This window comes from Muscardinus avellanarius, assembly GCF_963383645.1.
Source record: "Muscardinus avellanarius genome assembly, chromosome: 11".
NCBI classification, from domain to species: Eukaryota; Metazoa; Chordata; class Mammalia; order Rodentia; family Gliridae; genus Muscardinus; species Muscardinus avellanarius.
The window spans coordinates 104,214,309-104,229,620 of NC_137797.1; positions in this window are offsets into that span (position 1 = coordinate 104,214,309).

Below are 15,312 nucleotides of genomic sequence, written 5' to 3' on the forward strand. Positions count from 1 at the left end.
TATTCATCTGGTTCCCTAGCTCCAGGAGAGTGTGGGAGAAGCTGAGGATGTTCAGAGAGAAATAAATAGGAGGGTTTAGCCTGCATGAAAAGGCTACCTATATTTCACTCTGGGCCATAAAACCCAAGATAAAGTTGGTTAAGATAGGGGTGTGGGAAATTTCTGGTCATGATGGCATTGAAAGTCAACTCTTTGAAGTCTCCCTTTTCCACACATAAAGGTCTCACTACCTCTTGCATTTTAAAAAGAAACAACTCAAAGGCAAAGCTGTGCTCAAATACAAGGTAAACATCTCTGCATGGCATCAATAAAACAAAGAGTGTGACATGGTTGAAGCTGCTCTGGGCCCTGCTGGGCTTTGGGTCCAGAAATAGGCAGAGTCAGCCAGGGGTTTCAGCTGTTGCCGAATAAGTCAGGCAAAAAAGGATCCTGCTCCAGGAGAGGTCCTGAAGCCTGTGGCTGGGTGAGTGAGCTTGCTACCTACAAAAACAGTCAACAAAATACCATCTGACTCTTTCCTGCGGCTCTGGTTTACATCAAGGTGGAAGGAGGCGGACGCAGACTTTGCCTGTCATCAAGGCCAAGCACGCTGGTCTGGGACATGCAATATGGATTTTAGTTTTATACTGGGAGCCTTAGAAGGCTGTATGGAAAGAACCACAGAATTGCTAAACCAAAAAGTTTCAAGGAAAGGGTGGAGGGAGAAAAAGGAGAGGGGATGGGATGAGGAGAAAGAGAGAGAGAGAGAGAGAGAGAGAGAGAGAGAGAGAGGGAGAGAGAGAGAGAGAGAGAGAGATACAGAGAGAGAGAGACAGAGAAAGAGATTTCAATTTCAATATAAGACTGCAAACAGGAATTTTCAACACACGAAGGAAAAGAAATGCTAAGAAAAGGAAACAATAGCCAGGTGTGGTGGTGCCCACCTTTGATCACAGCAACTCAGGAGAATGAGGTAGGATGATCACAAGTTTGAGGCCAATCTGGGCAACTTAAGGAGATCCTGTCTCAAAATAAAAATTAAAAAGAAGGACAGGGTGTTTAGCAGTTGTCTAGCGTGTGTGAGGCTCTGGGTTCCATTTCCAACATAAAAAAAAAAAAAAGCTGGATGTGATGGTGAACACCTTTAATCCCAGTACATAGAAACCTGAGGCAGGAGGATTGCAGGTTCCAGGCTAGCCTTTAGCAACTTAGCAAGACCTTTCATTTCAAAACAAAAGAAATATATGAAAATAAGGGAATGGATTGGGGTAGAATGCCTTTCGGTTCAATCCCCATTACCACCCTCCCTCTACCACACACACAAAATAAACAACAAAGCAACCAACCACTTGGGAAAGAATTCCCCCTAAGGAAATGGAAATCGTGGAGGGCAAAGATTTGGATATGGCTGAGTTGGAAGGGTTCATGTGCTGGAAGCTTAGTCCTTGAGGTGTCAATTGGAGAGGTCCTGGGATCGACCAGGGGCAGATCCTCAGGTCCCTGGGATGCTGCCCATGGAAGGATTAAGCAAATTCTTGTGGGCTCCTGAGTCAGTGCTCGAAGCAGTGTATTATTATAAGGAGTCCCTCTTGGGCTTTGTTTACTTGTCTTGCCATCATCCTACCATGGTGATATCATCCACCGTGGGGTGATGCAGTCAGGGTAGCCCTTAAGAACTGTCAGCTATATAAACCTCTTTTCTTTATTAGTATCCAGCCTCAAGTATTTTGTTATAGTAAAATGGACTAATACATAAGGCAGTCTAAAGAGGTGTTTAAAGTATAGGCATTCAGAATCCTCAGGGAAAGAACAAAGATCTCTAAAAAGAACAACGACAAAAAATGAGGATATAACAGGAGTGATAAGTAAAGCAAGGAGAGACATTTATAAATATGAAATAACTGGAAATATTAGAAGTGCAAAAATAATGATCGACATGGAGAATTTTCAGCAAGATAAATCCCAAACTAGACAGAAAGGGAGAATCCGTCAGTTAGAAAGTCTTTAGGGAGGAAGGCATCCAGATGAAAGTAGATAAGACTGTGAAAGAGAAAATAAGAGCTATAGATAAGGAACTTGTCCTAGGTATCTCAGAAGAGAACAGAGGAAATGATAGAACCAGTAAGACAGACAGGGATAATAGCACAAAACTTCCCCCAATTGACCAAAAATTGTACAGGATGGACTAAAAATAAATCCATACCTAGACAAGTTGTGGAGAATATAAAATATAAAAGGAGACTTTTTTAGGTCTACCAGAGAGGGAAACGATCCAGGTTGCTTCAGAAAGAAGGAATCTCCCTTACACGGTGAGCAGGGCACTCGTGTGCAACAACAGAGAAGTCACTGAGGTAATATCTTCCATGTGCTGAGAGAAAGTGAAGGTTCAGGAGGGGTTAAAAGATCTAGGTTTAAGCATGTTTTATAGTGATGACAAAAAAAAAGGAAAAAAGAGGTACAGTTTATGCTCTCGTACCCCTCCCCAGCCTTTGATACGTGTGAGCACATCCTCTGCCTTGTGTCTGTCTAGAACGGCAGCTCTCCTTGGGGAGACGCTGTGGAGATATCTGGAGACACTTCTGATTGTTATGATGTTGGAGGTGCTGCTTGCACCTAATGGGTAGAGGCCAGGAATCCTCCTAAAATCCTACAGTGCTCAGGAGACTCCATCACAAAATGACCTGGCCCAAATGTGAATCATGCTACTGTTAAGAAACCCCTAAGAAAGCAACATGAGCCCGGGCTGGTCAGTGCCGTGGTTAACCCAACCAACCATGTAGTATTTTAAAAAGCATCGGTGATGTTTCTACACAAAGGAAAGTTCTATTGCAAAGGTAAAACAATTTCCAAACACAAACGTAAAGAGATTTATTTTACAAATAGTGCCTGTAGTTAACAATACCATGTTGCATAGTTATGTATCTGTATATATATATATATATATATATATATATATATATATATATCCTGAAGATACTATTTGTATAAAGATTAAAATATTATCACCTATTTTAATATCTATGTATTATTTGTTTTTGAACTAATAGTTTTTGAACAAGTAAATACACAGCAAATTAATATACATATATATATATATAAGCATATATATATCCTTCCTTCCTTCCTTCCTTCCTTCCTTCCTTCCTTCCTTCCTTCCTTCCTTCCTTCCTTCCTTCTTTCCTTCCTTTGTCTGTGATATGAAAGTTAAACCTAGGGATATTCAACCTCCCAGCTACACCCTCAGTCCTTTTTATTTGTTAATTTGAAACAGAGACTAAGTTGCTGAAGGCCTCACTACGTTGCAAAGGCTGGCCTCAAACCTGTGATCTTCCAGTCTCAGCCTCCCAAGTACTGGGATCATAGGCATGCGCTGTCACACCCAGCTCTCAGTATGTATTTTTAAACATTAGGGGAAGATACACATCGTTTTCAGGATAGTGGCTTGCACTGGGATTAGAGGGAGAAGAGAGAATTTGGGAGAAGAGAACATAGGAAAAACCAACTGTTTTCTGAAAAAATTTTTGTTTCAAAACAAAAGAAAGGAAAACTCTAAGGCAAATCAGGAAAATATGTTAATGTTACTTGGGAAGCTGGTATACAAGTATTCCTTGGATTAGCTGCATGCTTTTCTGAATATTTGAAGTATTTCAAGAAATATATCACTGTAAATGGATTAAAAATAAAAAAATAAGCAGCCCCAGCAAAGATGGAAAGCCGGCATATCTAATGGTTGAGTTGGAGAAGTAATCTTTCATTTTTCTGTAATGATATTTCCTTGAACACCTGGTTTCATCCCCATTAAAAATGTTCAGGGTGTTGTATTTAATTATATCTCATCTACTCTACTTTTTCAGGTAGACACATATATAGCAAACAGAACAATATATATATAAAAGTAACCAAGCAGCAAAGAGATCAAGGCAGCCTGCAGGTGCCTTAGGCTACGTTCCGTAGACCCACCTGTGTGATGGAGAGAGACCTCTTCCCACCAGATCCGCTGTGCACAACTGCGGGCGAGTTGTTCATAAGCACGGTATGGATGTGCTAACTCACTAGGGGATCTGATTCCTGTACAAAAGACGAGACTAGCAATACTTGTCTGCTATGATTCCAGTGATGAGGGTGAGCACACTCTGCATATTTTAACGGGCCAACTAAGAGGCCTAAGGCAGGAGAACAGGGACAGGCTGTGAAATTCAGGGTCAGAGAAACGTGACTAGCACATTTCATGGCCCATGTGGATGGAGAGAGGAGATGGGTGGCAATCGACTTTCATTTCCAGCCCTTAAGCCTAAGGGTACTAAAACCAATTCTAAGCACTCTATCCCAGAAGCATCCCCCTACCTGCTGCTAGAATTGAGAGAGATGCAATGATTCGGGGGTTCAGCAGGAAGTTGACATTCAGCGGAGCAGATGAATATAGATGGGCCGTGAACTTTATATATGTATAAAATGAAACCGATGTCTGTATCAGCAGAGAAGCTGCTGAGAAAGATAATTGCTTTAGAGGCCACCTCTCGGAATACTGACCCAACCTGGGCGGATCGGCGTAGCTACTGTCTCTTGATACCTGGGGAGGTAACAGATGTACCAGCCACCGGCTAAGTGCATTCCCAGGGATGCTCTGGTCCCATTGATGTAGCAGTTTTTGGCACGTAGGTCTCTGTGGCAATCGGGCAGCAAGTTAAATTGGTTTAATATAGCCAGGTGTGATGGCATACGCTTGTAATCCCAGCATTCGGGAGGGTGAGACTCGAGGATTGCAGTTTGTGGACAGCCTCAGCTACTTAGTGAGGCCCTTTCCAAATCAGTGAGGCCCTGTTTTAAAATAAAGAATAAAAAATAGGGCAGGGGGTGTATCTCAGAGGTAGAATGCCCCTGGGTTCCATCTCCAGTACTACAAAAAAAAATTTGGCTTAATATAGTCTGGATGTCTACAACACTTTTCATTTTCCTATACATCCCAAGGTGCTTAATGTTTAATTCTTTATTTCTATAAAGTTGGAATTTTCTTGGGACTCATTGGAGCAGGGGAGAAGACCCCTTGTGGTTCCAATAACTGCAATAGGAAAATCTAGGGCCCTCACAGAAGTCCTAGTGGTCCATGAGAATGTTGCCCAGATAGCTGTATTCCTCCATCATATCTAGCAAAAACAGTAGCCACAACACAAAAGGTGTTTATTAGTGGCTACTACGTAACATGCACTTGTCCAGGACTAGTTATGGATTATCCAATTTATGCCTTGCAATAACACTTTGAGGTGGTTACTGTTATTATATGTAGGTTATTATTATTACATTGATTCTGTAGAGAGGGGCACTGAGGCTCTAATAGTCAACAGAATGGGATATAAACCCCAATTTATAGCTTTACAGAGCCCCAGCACTTAAACACTTCTAGAGTTTTAAAATTTCCCATCAGCTATTTTTAAAAAATTCCATTCTGACTTTTGCCAAATCCAGCTACCATCTAAATAATTATTTATGATTTATTAAATTCAACCACCCCTGCCTTAAAAATATTTCATGGTAAGATAAGACCACATAAACAAACATCTCTACATTATCAATCAAGTTAAAAAATAGAATTTTGCTTCTTCTCTTGGAACCTCATTAAATGCCCTGTCTCAATCAAAACTTCCTCCCTGGTCCATAACCAGCTAGTGCTTGATTTGGGGTGTTTTACTTTACTTTTAGCTCTTATATTTCATTATAGTTTTACCCCCTCTACCCCATGCATCTGTGGATCCTATAGTTTAGAACTGCTCTTTATGAACTATGCTATGTCTTGTGTTTTTTAACCAATAGTTTCTCTCTCCAATCTTCTCTTTTACTTATAATTTGTTTCCCATAGACCAGGGCTGTCGGCTCGTAGAGTTGCAGTGTGGATGTTCTATGTGCTTGTGGTACAGTTTGAGATGCTGTTTGCCGTCCATATTTTCTATAAATGAGGTTCAGAGCGTGATTAGACTCAGGCTCCACCCACAGGGCGGAAGGTGGTGGTGTGCGCCTCAGTCTGTCAACCACAAAGCTCAGAGTCATAAATTCACTGGGCGACACGAGACCATGATATTCTGATTCCATTACTTCATTCTTCGCAAGTGACCCATTTGTTTTTTCTTACTATCATCATAAACCCATAGAGTTAGACATATTTGAAGGCTTTATATCTATTGCAATTATTATACTTAATGGGGCTCGGAATGTTCTATCTTTGGCCTACTGGAGCCTTCTTAATTGCCTTGAGTTATTTTTCAATGGCCCTCGTCGTGTTTGAGAGCTTTCTTTCTATCTGGTATGAAACATTTTCCAAGTTTAACTTGTAGTGTCCTGTCTCAGCCTTAGAATCTGCCCTTTATCCAAGAATCTCTGTATTAGTGAGAAAAAAATGGTGTTTTTAAAGACCATAATCTGGATGTTAGGGAGATTCACTGTGACAGGATTGGCCATAGTTTTTAAGCATTTTCAGTAGACAGAGTTAGGGAATAATAATAATAATAATAATAATAATAATAATAATAATAAATTAAATGCTATTGTATATTTTAAAATACATTGCAATATACTCATACTATACTTAACAGTAATAGAATAATAACGGAGAGCGGTTGAATTGTTTGGCATATGCGCTCCTCATTCCCTTAATCCCATTTTGTTTTGCAGCTATACTATACTACTATATCTCCATCGTGCGAGTTATAGCCATTTCTGTTCTTACTCCTGTTTTTCAGCCTTCGGTTTTTGTTGCTCTAGTATTTCCTTATTTAATGCATTAGTCCACATGTAAAAACGTGGAGACTTTAGTTGTCTGAAGCTTTCTCCCTAGTAGATTTCTCAGGCAGTACCCATGAGGACAATGGTCCCCGTGTTCTTGCAAGTCACTTACAATTTAGGCTCCTCATCCCTGAAGGTCTGTTTTGCTTGGTATAAAACCTTTGGGCCATACTTTCTTTCTTTGAGCACATTAATGTTGCTCCAGTGTCATTTACTAACTTTGTTTTGGTTCAGTTTTTAAAAATAGATTTATGGAGTTGTAATTTATGTGAAATAAAATTTATCGGTTTTAAGTTTCCCAAGCTTATTGGAAAGACTTGCTTTATTGTTATATGCCTTGTGTTTTGTCTTTGGAGAACTAGAGACTTGTTGATATCTATTCATTGGAGATGATTGGTTTTTTTTGTCTGGCTTAAAATGTGTCTGAATAGAGACTTGTTGATATCTATTCGTTGGAAATTATTGTTTTTTTTTTGTCTGGATTAAAATGTGTCTGGATAGCCAGGCGTGGTGGCGCACGCTTGTAATCTCATCATTTGGGAGGCTGAGACAGAGGATCATGGTTTGCAGCCAGCCTCTGCTACTTAGTAAGTCCCTTTGCAACTTAATGAGACCCTGTTTCAAAATAAAAAATAAAAAACAGGGCCGGGGGTGTAGTGAAGGTAGCATGTCTCTGGGTTTCATCCCCAGTACCTCAAAAAAAAAGTGGCTGATGCCAGGTGTGGTAGCTCAGGCTCGTAATCTCAGTACTGGGAGCCTGAGACAGGAGGATCGCAGGTTCGAAGCCAGCTTTGACAACTTAGCGAGACCCTGTTTCCAAATAAGAAATAAAATCCGGCTGGGGATTATCTTGGAGGTAGAATGCCTCTGGGTTCAACCCCAGTGCCTCCCCCACATATGCACAAAATGTGGTTGGCAAATAATTTCCACGATTAATTTTATTTTCTTTATAAGTCAGCTTCCTTGTTTGTCAATTTACTGCTCAAATATATACATTATACATATACACATATACATTTGAGGAATATATAAATAATATATAAATTTATTTATTTATTTATTTATTTATTTATTTATTTATTTATTTATTTATTTATTTTTTGGTGGTACTGGGGTTCCTGCAAGCCCTTCTATCTCCGGGCTACACTTCCAGACCTATTTTATATTTTTTATTTGGAAACAGGGTCTCTTAAGCCAGCAAGGCTGGCTCCAAACCAGCACGATCCTCCTGTCTCTGCCTCCCAAGTGCGGGGATTACAAGCGTGCGCCACCACGCCTGGCTAAATATATTTATTTTTATATAAATATATACAATACATTTATATATATTGCTCAAATAAATAAATAAATAAACATATTTATTTATTCTTTAAGGTCAAGTAATTAATTGTATCTTATTGGCGGTCACTGAGTTGACATTCTCAGACATAGTCTGTGTTCGTTCAATATCTAGTCATTTTTTTTAATTATGGGAAACTTTCCTTGGATTATAGTTTTATTTAATTGTGTCATGGCTTGGATCCAGACTGTCCTCTGGCAAAGCTCATGTTTTGGCAATACAAAAATGTCCAGAGGTAAAATAATTGAGTCAGGGCTCTAACCTTAGGAGTGGATGGGTCCATGGGTGGATTCTTCACCGGAAGGGTTTCCTGGGTGTCCGGGCTGGGTGGGCTGGCGGGGAGGTAGGTCTTGGGGTGGGGCCTCGTGGACCTAATCTGTTCATCATCCTCTCCCCTCTCTCTGTCCCTCAGCTGCTGAGCAGCTTATGAACCCACACACTGCCTTGGAGCCGGCCAGTTAGGGATGTAAACTTCTCAAACTGTGAGCCTCATAACTCCTCCCTTCTCTTCCCAGGGATTTTGACCACAAGGACAAGAAAGCTAATACAGATTGTTGTGTTCCCTTCATCTGGTTTCCTTTCTCGGGGATGAATATTATTTGTGTCCTTTATTTTTTTTTTCCCCATTTTCAATATTTGTCTTTATCTCAATTTTTTCTCTTCCTTTTCATTTTATTTGAAAATTCTTTCTTGCTTTTTACTGTCTGGCTTTCTTAAGGTCCTGTGTATTTTTCTCCGATGTGCTCTTTTTTGATTAACCCTCATTTTATATGATCTTAAAATTTTATTTATATATATTTTTATGTTTTGTGATCCACTATTTTTTGTGGTACCGGGGATGGAACCCAGGAGCATTCTATCTCTGAGCTACGCACCCAGTCCTACTTTTTATTCTTTATTTTGAAACAGGGTCTTCTTGAGTTGCAAAGGGCCTCACTAAGTAGTAGCTGAGACTGTCTGTGAACCATGATCCTCCTGTCTCAGCCTCCCAAATGCTGGGATTATAAGATGCATCACCATGCCTGGCCTATGATCCACCTTTGAGTTTCTTTTCATTTTGTTTTGTGTTGTTTTTAATCTTTTAAAGTCACTTTTATAATGTTTTTTAGTTAATTTCAAAATAAAAGTTTACAGGTTTGATCTTGATCTTGTCTACATTTTTTTTAAACTCTAGGATGGGTATTATTTTTATTATTTTTGTTTTCTCTTATTATTATTTTGTGTGAGATTTAACCTCAATCTATTTTATTTATTTATTTATTTATTTATTTATTTTTATGTGGTGCTGGGGATTGAACCCAGGGGCATTCTACCTCTGAGTTACACCCCCAGCCTGATTTTTTTTTAAATTCTTTATTTTGAAACAGAGTATCACTAAGTTGCAGAGAGCCTCACTAAGTAGCTGAGGTTGGCCGAGAACCTGCAATCCTCCTGTCTCAGCCTCCCAAGTCCTGGGATGACAAGCGTGCGCCATCGTGCCTGGCTTCGTATTTATAATATAAGGAATGTAATGAATTTTCCTGAAATTTTAGAAAAAGAGTTAAGTTTGGGTTAAAAATTGGTTTCTAACTACACCAAGTAGTCGCTTCTATGGTTTGGAATAGTGTTTAAAAAAATAGCAGTTTGCATGCTGAGGACGGTAGCTGAGTGTTGGAGAACTTGCCTAGCTGTACAAGGAGACCCTGAGTTCAGAACCCAGTACCTATGGGTGGGTATGTGGTGCTGGGGATGGAACCCAGGAGCATTCTACCCCAGCCCTATTTTTTATTCTTTATTTTAAAACAGAATCTCACTAAATTGTGGAGGCCTCACTGAGGCTGGCTGCAAACCCATGATCTTCTGTCTCAGCCTCCCAAATACTGGGATTACAAGCATGTGCCACCACGCCCAGCTTTTTTCTTTCTTTCTTTCTTTCTTTCTTTCTTTCTTTCTTTCTCTCTCTCTCTCTCTCTCTCTCTCTCTCTCTCTCTTTCTTTCTTTCTTTCTTTCTTTCTTTCTTTCTTTCTTTCTTTCTTTCTTTCTTTCTTTCTTTCTTTCTTTCTTTCTTTCTTTCTTTCTTTCTTCATATAGCCTGCCTGCAATGAAAGGGCTGGCCAGAAGGCATGGGCCAAATAGGGACACCGTTGTCTGAATGTGGAGCTAGATGGAGATTCTAGGAGCCGCCTAGAATCCGTGGCTGGGTAGGTAGAGGGTAGCTGGCCTGCGGATCCAGCTGGAGGAGATACTCAGGAAACAGCAGCCCCTGGAGTGGCTCACACATGGCCACCAAATAGGGTCAGAGCAGCCATGAGGCTGTGAGAGGGAATGACGGTTGTGGAGTAGAGCCTGGGAGAGAGGTGTCCAAGTGGGTATCACCTCCAAGAGGTGACTTTTTTTTTTATCATTTGATTCCTATCAACACCAGTGCTCAAAGACACACACACACACACACACACACACACACACACACACACTCTGACACATGTCTCTTTCTTTTTTGACTTATGTTGAAGCAGGTCTGGACACAACATACTTCTATGGGGTCATACTCTCGAGCTAGAAAGTTGCCCTTGAGTTGAAAGGACCCACTAGATGGTAACCCCATCTTTTCAGAGACGTGAGATGTGAGATGTGAATTGATCTTTATCCTGAGGCCTTTTTAACTGGAAGCACCAGGGGTTTGGCCTTTTTTTCTGAGCTAAGTTAGAATACCAACACCTCTGGTTTAGTAAGAAGCATTTTTAAAATTTTCCAACCCTGTAATTTTTTTCTCTAAGTTTTGCTCGCCAACGGGTTTGCATTATGTTGACACAATCCTTCTCACAGAGTGCCTTAGCAAAGGTAGCTAATAGCAACCAGCTCAGACGTTCAATTAACCCACCTCAAAATTTCCTCATCTGTCATGGAGTATTAATTAGGTGCATATTCTGCCTTCTAAGACATTGCAGGTGATAGATGATCAAGTAATCTGCCACCGCAAAATCGGCATCACTAGGCCCATCTTTATAGAACAGCTTCCTTGCTGCTTAATTTCTAGGTGCAAAATTAATAACAAATATTTTAATTGCTTGTTGTAGCTGCGTTTAACTCCCAATACTGATTTCTATGTTTGCCAGCTGTTGCTGGGAAACAAACAACCCTACAATGTAGGAGTGTAAAGCCATAAACATTCACTATGTGTTTGCGATTTGCCTGGTATTCAGCTGCTCTAGGCTGGGTTCATCTGCAACTGCTTACATGATGCAAGTTATGCCCAGGTCCTTTTCAGATGCCTTTTTAAAATATTTTATTTTAATGACCCACTGGTAAGTCAGGTGTGCTCTTCTTAGGCAAGAGTGCAAACAACTAAACTCACCAATGAAACACACTTGTAGTTTTTGCACCGGTCTCAACATGCCACGGGCCAAAGGGATTCTCATCACCAGGCTCACTGTGAATCTCCGCGCAGGTGATTCTGAGGGGGGCAGGCAGAGCTCACCTTTGCTGAACAGGAATCAAATTATCTACTTTATTACAACTTGTCTCCTACTTATGCTACCTGTGGGCTGGGATTTTAGTTATATTTATTTCATGTGTTGCCAGTATTTGTTACGGTATTGTTTGTTGGTTAGAGGAATGGACATGGAAAATTTAAATGTAGGCACCAATTTAAATTCTAAAGTTTTCTGTTTAGATGAATTTAAGTTTTTCTTTTTTAACTTATTCCCAAGTGATAATATTCATAGAATAAAAGACTTAATGTGTTAGTTATGTTTTTCTTAGCATATTTATATATTTAATATGTATGCTACAGAGGATTGAACCAGAGACATTCTCTCTTTGAGGTACGCCCCCAGCCCAGATTTATTTCTTATTTGGAAACAGGGTCTTGCTAGGTGAAATGAAAATAATGTGCCCACAGTCATACAGTCGATAAGAGGCCAATCGAGGAGTCGGACCCAGGCTGTCGCTCCAGGGTCTATGCTCTTAACTGGGCTGTTATTCTACCTCTGAAAGCAAGTACTTGGGGTTTGCTGAGTAAATGGATGAACGGAATCCATTCTATGGTTTCTTCATTTACAGTGTGCTGCTCTAACAAGATACCTGAGACTAGATAATTTATAAAACACAGGAATTAATTGTTCACAGTTCTGGAGTTTGAGAAGTCAAAGACCAAGCCCTGGTCGATGAGGACCCAGTTTCTCTGCTTTCAAGATGGCGCCTTGCTGCTGTATTCTCTGGAGGGGAGAAAAACTGTGTCCTTACATGGCAAAAGATAGAAGGGAAAGCTTGCCTAATGCCACAGGAAACCTCTTTATAAGACCTTTAATCGTGTTAGAGGCAGGAGTCCTCACTTCTTAAAGGCCCCTACTTTTATTATCCTGCTTTAATCGATTTCTTGTTACTATAACAACACACCCAAGGCAGGCTAACCTTTTAAAGAGAAGAGTTTGATTTAGCTCACAGTTCTAGAGAGTCACGGGCATGGTGCTGATGTTGGCTCTGCTGTGGTCAGGACCCTCTTATGCATCACGCCATGACAGCTGGCCATGGTAGGAGTGAGAACCAGAGGAAAAGATTACATTCTGAACAGGAAGCTGGAGAGCCAGGCTCAGGCCCTCAAGAACCCTCCCTCCAGGGCTGTATTTACAGAAGGACCTCACATTGAGCCCCACTTCTTGAAAGTTTCCTGACACCTCTCGACACCCATCACCTTGGGGACCAAGCTCCTAACACAGGAGACTGGACGGCACACTAAGACCACATCCAATCCGAAGCCACCATCTCGGTGGCCCTTATATCTCAACACTTGAATTTTGGAGGGAACACAATTGAACCATTGCATATGGTAAGGTAGGAACTTACCATTCGATCCAGCAACACCACTTCTGGGTATCTACCTGAAAGAATGGAAACCAAACTACCAAACTAATGCATGTGTATCTATGTTCACAGCCACATAATTCACCATTGCCAAACTATGGAAACAGCCAAGCTGTCCATCAACAGATGAATGGATTACAAAACGGTGGGATATGTGCACAATGGAATTTTACTCAGCCATAAAGGAAAACACAGTCACATCATTTACAGGGAAATGGATGGGACTGGAGGGCAGTATGCTAAGCGAGATTAGTCAGTCACAAAAAGTAAGAAATCGGATGCTCTCCCTAATATGCAGAAGCTAGGGAGAAAACGGCTCATAGGAGGAACTCTAGATGAAGAAGGAGATCCTATAGATGAGCATAAGGCGACCTAACAGAGGGGATGGGAGGGGAAGAGGGAAACTCCCTAATGGACAGGATGTACATTCACAAACATATCAAAATCAATCGCTAAGCCAAACCTGAGAAGGAGGGAACAGAAGGGAACAGGGTGGGAATTGGGTAAGGGCTAACTGGGTGATGTGTGCGTGTATGCCTCCACCATCTTGTACTCCATAGAGATGTATGACTACAATGCCCCAATAAAAACAATTATAAAAAAAGAAAGAGCTGCAGCTTGCTAACCCCCCAGGCCTTTTTTGTTTGTTTGTTTGGAAACAAGGTCTCGATAAATTGCCGAGAGTCTTGCTGAATTGCTGAGGCTGGTCTTCTACCTGCAATCCTTCTATCTCAGCTTTCTATACTGGGATTGCAGGCAGGGACCAGCAGGCCGGCTCCTGCTGCACTCTAGCTGAAGCAGCAGTAGCTTCTACAGCGAGAGGCAGAGGTGGCCCCCGAAGGGGTTAAGCACTCTAGGCACAATCCTGAGGCACCCTTAGGGACAGATGATCTAGCTCTTTCCTTTCTTCCCTGAGGCAAATACTAATTCAGCTGGCTTCTAGAATTTATCTGTGGTTAAGATAAACTAGCTAGAACCACTGAGCCTTTCTTAGATGTTGGTACCGGGCTGGCGGGCTAGCGGGCCATTTCAATTCCAGTGTCATTACCTGCCAGGACACAGGAGGAGAGCCCACACTTTTTGGGGTGAAACTTGGGCCAGGCACCTTGCAGGCTTCTGAGCAGAAGGCTCTACATGCTTTGGGGCTTCATTATAGATTTTTCTGCTTGTTCACTGCTGCAAAACTGTGAGAGGTACCAGAGCAAGAAAGAATAATGCCACCTTCCAGGGATGTGAAAACAATTGTGTCCTCTTCTGAATCCGTAGGTTGAGCGATGTTGCAAATTAAGCCTTAGCTTAGTCTTCAGGGTGAAGTACCTGAGACCTTGAGTTACCTTGATAATATGTCATCATTATTTCCTAATACCCAGTCAGAGCTCCGTCCTTCCCTTCTCTTAATTAAGGAATTCTGAAGTCCTTGAGATAAAACTGCAGGCTGTGCATGTTCTCACCTCCCTCCCCAACTCTGCCCCCTTCCCAGCTCAACTAAGGACCAAAGGCGCATCCCGACTTGACCGAGCGCCAAACACAGGCATTTATTTTACATCCATTTAATGAGTATTTGTTGAGCATCTATGAGACAATGGGAGGATATTAGTAGAGGCCCACGGCTGCAGGCCAGGTTTTGAGGTTGCAGGCAAAAAGAAAAACTGGGATTCTCTTTCAGAACTAGCTCTGTGATTGGGGTTCACAAATCTCTGGGCCCTTCATCTACAGACTTCTGATTACAATGTGGACGTTATGAGCTTTAAAAGACCCATTTTCTGTGCAATATGAGGCTCAGAGTGCTTTACTTGGTAGAAGCTCAAGAAATATTGGCACTATACCATCCCCTTTCCTTGTCTCCTCTTCTCCTACCTCCCCAGGGACCCAGACATGAAGATAACTAAGGTACCACACTTGTTCTTGAGGGCCTGGTCCAGGGGGAAAAGTAGCTTTGTAAAGAGGTAAGCTCTAGCAGAATGTGAAAAGTCTACGGGAAAGGATGGATGATGTTCCACAGGAACACAGACAAGGAAACAATTGATTTTCTGGTAAAATAAATTTTCTTATAAAATTAAAGCTGTAGAGGCTTCCCCTTCCTCGTCCTCCTCCTCCTTTTCTCCTCCTCCTCCTCTCCTCCTCCTCTCCTCCTTCTCCTCCTCCTTCTCCTCCTTCTTCTTCTCCTTCTTCTCCTTCTTCTCCTTCTTCTCCTTCTTCTCCTTCTTCTCCTTCTTCTCCTTCTCCTTCTTCTCCTTCTTCTCCTTCTTCTCCTTCTTCTCCTTCTTCTCCTTCTTCTCCTTCTTCTCCTTCTTCTCCTTCTTCTTCTTCTTCTTCTTCTTCTTCTTCTTCTTCTTCTTCTTCTTCTTCTTCTTCTTCTTCTTCTTCTTCTCTCCTCC